At 40.8% G+C, this 11236-nt stretch overlaps 1 protein-coding gene across 2 annotated transcripts in view; it reads right to left on the minus strand.

Moving 5' to 3' along the window:
- The window catches only part of Pax3 (paired box 3), a 96389-nt gene that overhangs the window by 7876 nt on the left and 77277 nt on the right, over positions 1 to 11236 (minus strand). The window lies entirely within an intron of this gene.

An 11236-nucleotide genomic window follows, 5' to 3' on the forward strand; every position in this document is an offset into this window, starting at 1 on the left:
CTTCTCCTTCCTCCCGCTCCCCCATCACCCATTTTTTTAGAGACTTTTTTTTTTTTTTTTTTTTTTCTGAAGATCGCTTGCAGCTTGTTCTCAAGTTTCAGGATTCTGAATAGGTTGTTTACATCTTGATTGGGAGATTACATGGTTCAGGAGAGAGCAACTCTTTACAACTGCTTCATGCCGCATTTCTCTTGAATTAATTTCCCTATTGTAAGATTAAATATAAAAGATAAAAAACAAAAAAACAAAAAAAAACCCTATGGGCCAAATTAAGATTTACATTTAAAACGATGTGTCTGGAAAATATTTGTCTTGGCACAGACATTGCGACTTTGCTGCCGTCCCTCCCTCAGAAATGCTCAGAACTTATCAGAGATCTAAAATGACAAAGCAAATTACGGGGTGTGCATAGGTGCTTCTTTTAGCCTCAGGAGGAATTCATACTCCGGACTTTATTCTTCTTGCTCTCAAGTAATCAGACGTTCTTCTGATTTACAATTTAACAACACCCATTTAGTTAATTATTTCTAAAAAGCTTCAGTGTGTGATGCACACAGTTGTTCATTGTTGATCCTTTTACCCTTCCCTCCAAAACTCTACTGAGGACACATTTTTTAAAGATGTGATTTATCTCTAAAGTCAAACAAACAAACAAACAAACAAAGTCTATTGAATGCCTTTTGCCAACACAGGTATCCCTGGAGTCCATTAATGGTTAAATCTTAGCAAGTGTACTCTTGAGGCTGCAAAACCTCAATTTTAAACGATGCATGCAGCTCAGAAAACATCTTCAGATTTAAATGCCTTAGGAATTATTCTGCAATTGATTAGCATCTAAATAATTAGATTTGGGGTCCTGTCCGTTTGAAAGCTGTAAGAAAGAGGGAAGTTGCCTAAAGGCAGGGGTCTCTCTTGAGGTCTGCAGGGTGACCTCTCACCCATCGTGAGAGTCAGGCAAAGGGACAGGAGGACTTCTATCTAACTAGATAGAGAAGCATGGAACCTGCTTAGCTAAGGATATGCTGCTTATTATTATTATTATTATTATTATTATCCTTAGCTCATATATTACACACAAGTAGCAGTGTCTAATGAGGGGTAAAAAAGACAATGAGTACCAGACACATGTGGCCCCCATGCCATGAGGACTTCCAAGTTTCATTTGCAAAGCGCATGGTAGGAAAATGTTCCGATTGAAGTCTTCTTCTGTCTAGAGAGCAACCACAGAAATCACATTCAGTTTCTGAATTCCTTCCAGTACCTGTTTCTCAGTAGGCTAAGTGATGTTGATAGCCATGCACTGTTTAGTATTTTCATTACTATTCTCCTTGTTTTCTTTTTGTTTTTTGAAGTGATGGGGACCAAGCCTAGAGCTCCATACATGGTAGGCAAGCACTCAGCCACTAAGCTACATCCTCAGTCAAGCAAATAGAAATGGCTCTCAATGGATACATATACATGCGTGCATATGTGTGTACCTAGTTTACTTCTAGCCAATGATGAACAGTCACGCCATTTCTACCTATCATCATCATCAAAAAAAAAAAAAAAAGAATTCTATTAAGAAAAGATTCAGTCTACCTAGACAAAAAAAGTCTGCTTGTTAAACACAATAGATACTAGACTATGTTGGACCCACCATGGACATAATAAACTTCTCATATGTTTTAATTCATTTACGCATGCCTGCATTTAATATGCTTTGGGACCATGTCTATAATTAATATGATTTATGAGAAAGGAACACTTCAATATTGGAGGATAAGGCACATATATTTTTCCTTCTATGAATGAAAAATATAAGAAAATAGCTCAAGGAAAAATTGTTGGCCCATAGCGTATTCCCATGGACTGACAGAGCCCTTCGTAAACTTGGGAAGTTAATGATATCCTCTTATCTGACCCTGACACATTCGCAGCATGTAATTTACAGAAGCTCTGTCCGGGGAATCTTGACAAATGTTCCTGGGGATGTCAGGGCAATGTTCCATTCTAATGCAAAACAGATGTGGGTCAGACACCCTCATTCATCACTTAGCACAGAGTCTCCAACTCTTTCTTTCCATGGAGGAATAGCATTACCTGCTGTTAACCCTTCTCATTGCAGGGACTTTCTCACAATCACAGTAGACCTCTAAAGAGTGTGCTCTCAAACCCACAACTACTTAAGCAACCTGTCTGAGAACTCAACTGTGGAAGATCAGCTTTGGTCCGTGATTGCTTCAGGATATGTTTGCTAAATGCTAATTGACCCTTTGGGACTTCTAACTATAGAAAGGAAAATCTCTATGCTTGGGCATCCTTCGGGGCTTTGATGAGATGGCAGTTTGGAATTTCTCTCTAATTTCCTATAAACTAAACCTGCATTTAAGGAAATGCAGAGCGGATCCACCCTGATAAGCATCTACCCTTCTCTTCACCAAACTTGGTACATAGCTCAACCTAAGACCCATAAATAGCTTCCAACAAATTAGAAACCCACATTGCCTGCCTGCAATGAGTTCAACTCCACCTCCTTGAGGAAAGGAAGTAGGAGACCGAGTGTACATTCCCTTCTCCCTAAAACTCTTCCCTCCACCCAGAGCTTAGACAAGATGGAGGATGGCTTGAAACCTAGTAGTTTTGATCTTGGGGTTCTGTTTAGATCAGAGAATTGCACCCAAACTGCAGTCAAGTGACTAACACGGATCTTTTTCTTTCATTTGCCCCTTTATCTGCCCTACCTAAGCATTAGTAGTCAGTCAGTTTGTAGCCTTTTCTTTAAAGTTGGTCATCCTCTTGTAGCCTTACATAGAGGCCAGAGAATGTGTGGAGGCAGAGGGCATATCTGACATTAATTAAAAACAGGTTCACCTGTGCAAGAGTGAACTGTTTTAAAGATGAATGGGCCATGAGTTGGGTCTCCACCTGTGTTATCAATTGTTCATTACTTCCTGGGAAATGTTCCTTTAAATGTTGATAGTTTGGCATTCAACACGTTATAAATATAGTCGTGTGACATCCACAGAGGCAGGTTGAGTCTGAGCAGGGTTTTCCCACAGAGGAACACAGGCAGGGGATCAGCTCCATGGGGGCCATGTATGAGCCTCAGAACAGATTATAATAGGTTAACTAGAACTTTTTAAGAGCAAGTTGCTTCAGGGACACGTGAGTATTTTGTGTGAGAAAAAGGACCGTTGTTTCTTTAAAAAGACACTTCTGTTAATTCAGCACTATGGATTGGCTGCACAGTGTCTCACAACAACAACAACAACAACAAAAAAAAAACATTCCCTTCAACCTAAAAACACTACCTTGTGATTCCACAAAGCACACGGTCTACGAATGCATGTGTCCATATGTATGTGGGTACATGGGTATTCTCATACGTTTAGAAAGCAGACATTAATTTTGAGTGTCCATCACTTTCCATCTGATTTTTGAGACATAGTCTCTCCTGGAATCCGAAGCTCACAGAGTCCAGTAAGTTAGCTGGATGGCCTGAAGCCCCAGTGATCCTTCAGTCTCCATTTCTCCAGCATTGGAGCTATGGTATACACCCTAGTGTCCAGTTTTTAACGTAGGTGCTGGGTATAAGAAGTCAGGTCCAAATGATTATACAGCAAGCGCTTTACCAACTGAGCCGTCTGTTCGTCCATCCATCCCCACACTTCACAGTCTCATATGTCAAGTGAAATAAGCCCAACTCCTCATGTCCTCACTTACATGGGGAAGCTCAAAAAACGCATCTACAAAGCAAAAGAGGAGATGGAGGGGGAGGAGGGGAAGGAAGAGCAGGAGAAACAACAGTAAAACCCCAGTCTAGCATTTTCAGAAAGGTGTGGGAGAATGGGCAGGGGCACAAAGAGATGGATCATGGGTCTATAGGTCAAATTTGATATAAAAAAGTAACAAAATATTCTAATTATGATTGTCAACAAATAACTGGGTATTTCAAAGCCAGATGTTCCCACTATGTCAGAGTGGTAGAAAAGCAGTTACACTGATCTGAACACTACACATTGTCTACATGTGTAGAAGGATCACACAGTACCTCATAAAGAAAAGTGTATTTTTCCAATGGCGCCCCCTCAAAAGGCCTCCCAGCTGCCTACCCCTTGGACTGGTCATTGGGACATCACAGTCACTAGTCTCAGAAATTCCAGTGTACCAACCTCAATCTGAACGCCAAGAGCCATTTTTAAATAGTGCCCTATACACTGAAAAATATACACCTTTGATGAAACCCAGACAGATTCTCTAGGGGAGGGGGAAAAAAAAACAAAAAAACAAAAAACAGTACACAACTAATGACTGAATCGAGTCTTCTGTGTTTGTGACACAGAGCATACATTCAGCCCGTAATTGAATAAATATGCAAGTATTCAGATTTCTCTAGATATTGCCATTTTGCAAATGCAGTAATAAATTAAAAGCTTTACATCGCATTCCAACCACATATAAAGGGTTGATTCAGACCATAGGCCTTGCTCGGGAACCTAGCATGGCTCGTCTGCATACTGCAAACTACGAGGACAAACTTTTTATTCTAGTAGCTTCGTTAGAAACTAAGCGATCACACTCAATTTTTCTTGTCCTCTTCAGTGGCTAGAGGAATTCAAATGAGCCTTAAAAAAAAGGACCTGGACCACTGTCTAATTTGTTTAACACACAGACGGACAGACAGAGCTGAGAGAATGGCTGTTTATATCAACTCAGTAGACATACACACAAAAGCAAACAACAGAAAAGGTTTGCCTGTGGCTCTCTTAGGGATTGTGATTCTATTGCTGCCGTTGGCTCCTGTGGGCCCTCCATCGATAAAGAAGGAGATTTGATCTAACCCATTGCTACTCTCACAACTGTCCACATATAAGTAAGCCAGAAAGCCACACCTAGAGTCACTGCAAGCCAGGACACTCCTCATATTTTTAAGGATAGGGACCTCAACCTGTAGAGCAAAATTCAAGGCACCAGGTCAGTCAGTGACAGCTCCTATCGATTCAACAAAGGAATTAACAGCAGCAATATGCACCAGGGAGCAGAAGTCCCCATCCTCCCAGCAGGATGTGGACGGCTGGAAATACACAAATGTCCCAGAGCTCTTCTGGTATAGCTGAAATGGGTTCATTTATGATCGTAAACAGTCTGAAGTCATTGTAAACATGTGGGGTCTCTCAAGCCCTGGGAATGAGCTCATGGGTCGCTTTAGAAAAGAACCAGAAAGGTATGGAGGCTTTGGAGAGCAGCCGCTTTCCAACGGAACATGTCTCCATTCCAGCTTTGTTTGACACCCAACAAATCTCCTTAATCAAAATCGCCTCCTCTTTCTTCCACACACGAGTTTCTGGAAAGTGTGGAGGAAGGAAGGGGCTCCTTTGGGAACTGGGTTGCTGTGGCAGACCACCTGCTTGGCTGGTTTTTCAGAGCAGTAAAAAGAAAGAGAGAGGAGGGCACAGGATTGATTGGATCAGCAATCTGTGTGTCAAATGGCTTATCAATAATACTAGCCTCAAACAGCCTCTGAACGTGTATCTAAAACGTCCAGAAAGAAACAGTTCTCTTGAGATGAGAGCTGGCTGTACCAATAGTTGAAACCTTGCTGTATTTACCTGGAGAAAGGGCACAAAGGGGGGGGAGGGCAGAAATTTTCTGACAGCAAAGATTTTCCCTAAAACAGATGAAGCAGGAAAGCACCCATCGTAACTATTCTTAATAGCTTAGCTTTAACAGCCAAAGTCCACCCATATAATAGGCTCATCTGTGGCAAGTTTTTCTTTGTATCTTAATGGACAAGCCAGCATCATTCTGCCTTTGCCGCGAAAACGTGTGAGTGCATGCTCAACTCTGTGGTCAAAAGGAAAACACAAGCAGAATCAAAAGCAGTCCTGACTTTAATGTGTACATATTAACACTTAGCTGCTTCTCCCTAATCAGTCTCAGCATTAACAAATGTTTGTCCAAAGAAACTGTATTGAGCGATTGAAATCTAATTTGAAATGGGAACACGATAGTCTAATACATATATGCATGAAACGGCCAAACTGCCTAATAAGCATGGCTGACACCAAATATGCAATTTACATACATTACACACTAATAATTGCAATTTTAACATTATTCTTTAAAAGCAACTGGACGGGAATTTGATGTAAAGGCTTTCATTTGTGAAATGTGAATAAGAACAGAAGTGGAGCCTGGCTTCTTGTGCCCTCAGTCACCACCTTGTTAGTGTGGAGATTCAGTCACTCTTTCTGGTTGTGTGTCAGGCCTGTGATCTCAAGGCTGCAAGCATGAGACAGTTCAACCAGACTTAGATGGATGGTCAACAAAGCTGATGAGATCCGCAGACCAACTCTTTCTTCCGGAGGTGCTGAGTCCTGAGCAGACTTTCAAGCTGGTACACAAATCTTTATGAGAATTTCTGCCCCCTCAGGACATTAGCCATGACACAGGACAGGTGTATGGGTTATTCGATTACATCTTACCCAAGACCTGGGCAAAATTTGAAAGGCGGCCTCTGTGCAAAGTTCTGACCTCAGGGGTCTGTTAATAACAGTTAAATGTTCTCTAAAACAAAACCTTTTTTTTTTTTTTGTAATTTAAGCCTATTTGCTTATTTTGTCACTGGTTTCACTCATAAGCCAGAATGAAACTCTGCCCATCAGCTCTAAACATAATGTGTGCGCAGAATGACCCAGACTTATATCAAATGTAGTTTTAAGTGTTGCTGCAGTGGGTCTTGGGATTTATGGCCTCTGAGGCTGCAGACAGCACTTCCTCCTTCTATGAAGGAGAGAGCTTTATACTGAATGTAGGAAAGCCTCTTGTATATCAAATAGCTCCATAGGAAAAAGAAAAGAAAAAAACCAGTGATATGAGAGTAAATGAATCAAAACCATATGGATCAAATGTTCCCTAAAATACACAGTTTGAAAAATTAAGGAGAAAAAGTACTTGGCAAAAATGTGTTTTAGGTTTTACCAAACCCAAAACATTTGAAGAATCACTTGTAATTGTTGATGAACCCTAAATGCTGCCAAGTTGGCCTATTTTCATAGATGACAGAACAATAGAGAATTTCCCTAGACCCCCTGTAACCAAGTGATAGTGTGTTTCATTCAAGGACTTGTTGGAAGCTGTCGACAAATCCTACAAAGTTTATAGAAGTCGATAGAGGCAGGACATGAATTTATAAAGTTTCTTAGTCTAATTGCCCATGTTGAGAGTGTGGGCTATGTGTGCTTTGGGGATGGGGGAGCACTGGAGGTAGTGTTTCATGCAAAGGAAAGCTAATTAAAAGAACATGGGTCACATGTTAATGAGCCTCATGTCTTGAGCTTGTGGTACTATTTCCTTGCAATCCAATTTCTAAGTCAGTGTCCTCTGTATCTCCCACATATGTAGTGAGATTTTGAGAACAGTGTTTATGGAAAGGGAAATCAATAATCTGTGTGTATGGGTTCTGTATTGTCCTTGCAGCAAGGGAATATAACCTTTCAAAAGAAAATTACTGTTACCAGGAAAAGACCTCATGAGGGAGAGTTGGGTGGTCTTCTTGGGGTGGGGGTATAGTGGACTGGAGCCTCATTCTGAGCCCTGTCTCCTAGAAAGGTTAAATATATCAGACGACTATTCAGAAGGTAAAAAATATTGAGGTTTTAACCTGCGCTGCCCCTGTCTGTCTCTGAGAATCCTGCCTCAAGTCTCCGGACAGATCCAGCCTTTGCTAGCAAATGGGAGGCCAGCCCTCCATTTGTGAAACCATTTGGCCATGCTCACAGGACAAGCAGGTCAAAGGCAGTGGCTAAGCCCATTGAAAACTTCTTACAACATAATGCTTCCCTTGACAGAGACTAGTAACAGAAATGTGTGACTCATGTGCACAGAAGAATAACTAGGAAAAGGCAGATAGAGAAAGGGTGGGTACCATATGGCAAGTGATGTGTCTATTATTCCTTATTTAAAAACTAGATGTCAACTGATTATGGTGGCTCACACCTGTAATTCCAGCATTGGGAGTCTGAGGTAAAAAGATTGTTAGAAGTCTTAGACCCACCTGGTGTAGAGTGAGATCTTGTGCCAAGAAAAATAAAAAGCAAAGAAATAGAAAACAAACAAACAAAATACAAGAAAATACCTCGACACATTGGTTCCCATGCATACATTCTATTCCCTGCTAGTTTAAATAGTCAACAATGTACCACCATTTGTGATAGTGGGGAAAATATCAAAAAAAAACCCACAAATATTTTAAATATGCCAAATAGACTCAATCAAAGATAGCTACAATGAATTGGCCACAATCATTCAAAAAACACTTCAGATGGAAAATCTGTACACTACCATCTATCTTAATTTTTAGAAAGACTTACAATATAAAAAGAACCCATTGTCAATGTATAAAAAAAATATCACCAGTGGTTGTCCTGGAAAAAGTTCTATACAGTGCTGAGTCTGGCTTGGCCATGTAAGGGACATTATTACATAGTTTCCTGCCCCAGAATAGAGCCAGCAGGGCGTGGGCCTCCACGAAGATTGGTTGTTGCTGTGGGCATAAGGCTTGTTTCTAATATAATGTACATACTTTCACATCCCTCCCTCTACCAAGGTTAATGACTCCATGATAATCAGAGACAGCATGAGTCCAGGAGACAAGGGTATGCCTATGTCTCAGCAAAATAGTAGAGTGCTGTGACCTTCAGGACAGCCCTCACGGCTGTGGGAAAGAATGCTGAAAACATGAGTTTGAAAATATATAATTTCCCAATGATGCAAAATATAACGATGCACTATGAATTGTATATGGAGCTTCACAGATCTAAAGGAACCGAGGCAGCTGTACTGTGAGACAGCTTGTCAGAAAGTAACTAAAGGAAGAGATAAAGAGATTTAGGGAGTAGTGATCTCAAGGCCAGATCCTGCCCAGCTCAGCTGTTTGTTTGTTTACAATTACAAAGGCAGATGATTCCTGATTTCAAGATCATCCTGGGACAGAGCTAATTTAGGTCCAGGTGTGGTCAGAATGGTAATTTCCAAGTAGGGTCCCATCCAACTACCTTATTGTGTGTGCTTGCTATTCCTTTCTAAGAATCAAGGGGCTAGGGTTGTAGGATGCTGAATCATGGGGTAATCAAAAAGGAACCTGGGGTAATGACTGAATTAATATGTAATAAATAAATAAATAAATAAATAAATAAATAAATAAATAAATAAATAAAAGTGGGCTTTTGGTCTGCAAGAAATGAGCTATCCAGAGTTTTTAGAGTTTCAAAAGAAAGCTACCTTGAGACAGCAAAACACAGAGAGCAATCTGAAAAGCGGTCCCGAGCAGAACACAGAGAGAGAGAGAGAGAGAGAGAGAGAGAGAGAGAGAGAGAGAGAGAGAGAGCACAAGCAGTGTGGAACGTCATTTCCAACAGAACATAGGTCGGTTTGGACTCACAATTTGACTTCGAATTATTTACTTCACCCCTCCCAGACATGCCTTCTCACAGAACCCCTCTCCAAGCTGAGACTGGTTCTTGGCAATACAGTCAGCACAAAATGTTTTTATTACTGGTAGAAATTAAAAGATAAATGAAAACCAGTCAGGCTTATCAAAAACAATTCTAAATTAACCTAAACTTAAAAACCTAAATTCGGGGGCTGGAAAAAGAGCTCAGCAGTTATGAGCACTGACTGCTCTTGCAGAGGAACTGGGTTCAATTTCCAACATCCACATGGTGACCCTTACTCCAGGGGATCCAATACCCTCTTCTCACCTCTGTGAACACCAGAGATACATGTGGGACATGTACATCCATACAGACGAATCACTCATACACATAAAATAAAATGAATAAATCTAAAGCCGAAAACTAAATTAAACCCCTAGCACTAACAAAAATAAAAAAACAACAGGCCAGCTTAGAAAACTAGTCTCTACTAGTGTTTTTCAAATGTGACTAAAATTCTGTCTCTGCTTTGTTTTGAAGTGTGCCTCTTGTCCACTCAACAAAAGACTAGATTCTAAACCAACAACCAAGAACCCTAGATTCTAATTTCCACCCCCCTTACACTAATGGTGAATTAGTCCCACCATTGAATTTGTCAGTTCACTAGGTGACAAGGCAGGGGTGGAGGATGCAGAAGGGCAAGTGGAGACTAGAGAAGTGACAGTCACCAGTTCTGTCCTCAGAATCATATGATCCAATCCACGTGTCAACAATGGATTCTCTGTAAAGCAGGAACTAGAGGACCACCACGCTGTTTTGACTGTCTCTTCACTTAGTAGGTGAAGCAAGTCATTAGACTGGGGTTCGTCATAACTCATAACTTTCCTTATGCTAATTTTCTGATGAAGCGAGACAACCAAGACCACTGTAGGCATCTTTTACCTCAATAGGGGCATTGAGGCAAAACATTCAGTCCAAAGAGCTGTAGAAATCTGAGTTCTAACTCCAATTTTTCTCTTCTGTTATTTTTCATATATGTTCGGATGGTACTGAGTCACTCAGTCCCTGTCTTGTCCTCAGCTTTGCCTAAGAACACTGTTCTCATTTTTCTGATATGGTGGGAACACTGTAAGAACTAAGATAGCATAGAACCCTAAGGTATCTACAGTAGAAACACAAGAAACGCTAGTTATTCACGAATCAGAACTGACATGGTATGTAAGAGAAAATAAACACAGGGAAAGTTGCCTATGAGATTTTTTTTCAGTGCTAGATATGAAATGACCCCACCCTGCCACCAACTCTGAAGTCATTGACAGTTTTCTTGAAGATGAGCATTAATGGCTGGAAGATCAATTTTTAATGCATCTGCTTAGGTAATATTTCTACAGCCACATTCCCTGACTATTGCATGCAAGAAACTAACCATGTCATATACAGAGTTCAAGGTCATGCTATTTTCATTACAAACGAAGAAAATAAAGTTCTAAGACATTCTGATGGGATCCTGCCTCTCACAGAACAGCTCCCATCACAGTTTCCTCTCATGAAAAATTTCAACCAAATTAATCCATTAAAAAGCTGTTCTCGCCTGGTGTGGTGCCACACACCTTTAATCCCAGCACTCGTGAGGCAGAAGCAGGCGGATTTCTGAGTTCGAGGCCAGCCTGGTCTACAAAGTGAGTTCCAGGACAGCCAAGGCTATACAGAGAAACCCTGTCTCAAAAAACCAAAACAAACAAACAAACAAACAAACAAAAAGCTGTTCTCTATGAAGCTGGAGATGTGCCTCAGCGCTGGCTGCTTTTCCAGAGGCCCTG

Source organism: Mus caroli, chromosome 1 (assembly GCF_900094665.2).
Source record: "Mus caroli chromosome 1, CAROLI_EIJ_v1.1, whole genome shotgun sequence".
Classification (NCBI taxonomy): domain Eukaryota; kingdom Metazoa; phylum Chordata; class Mammalia; order Rodentia; family Muridae; genus Mus; species Mus caroli.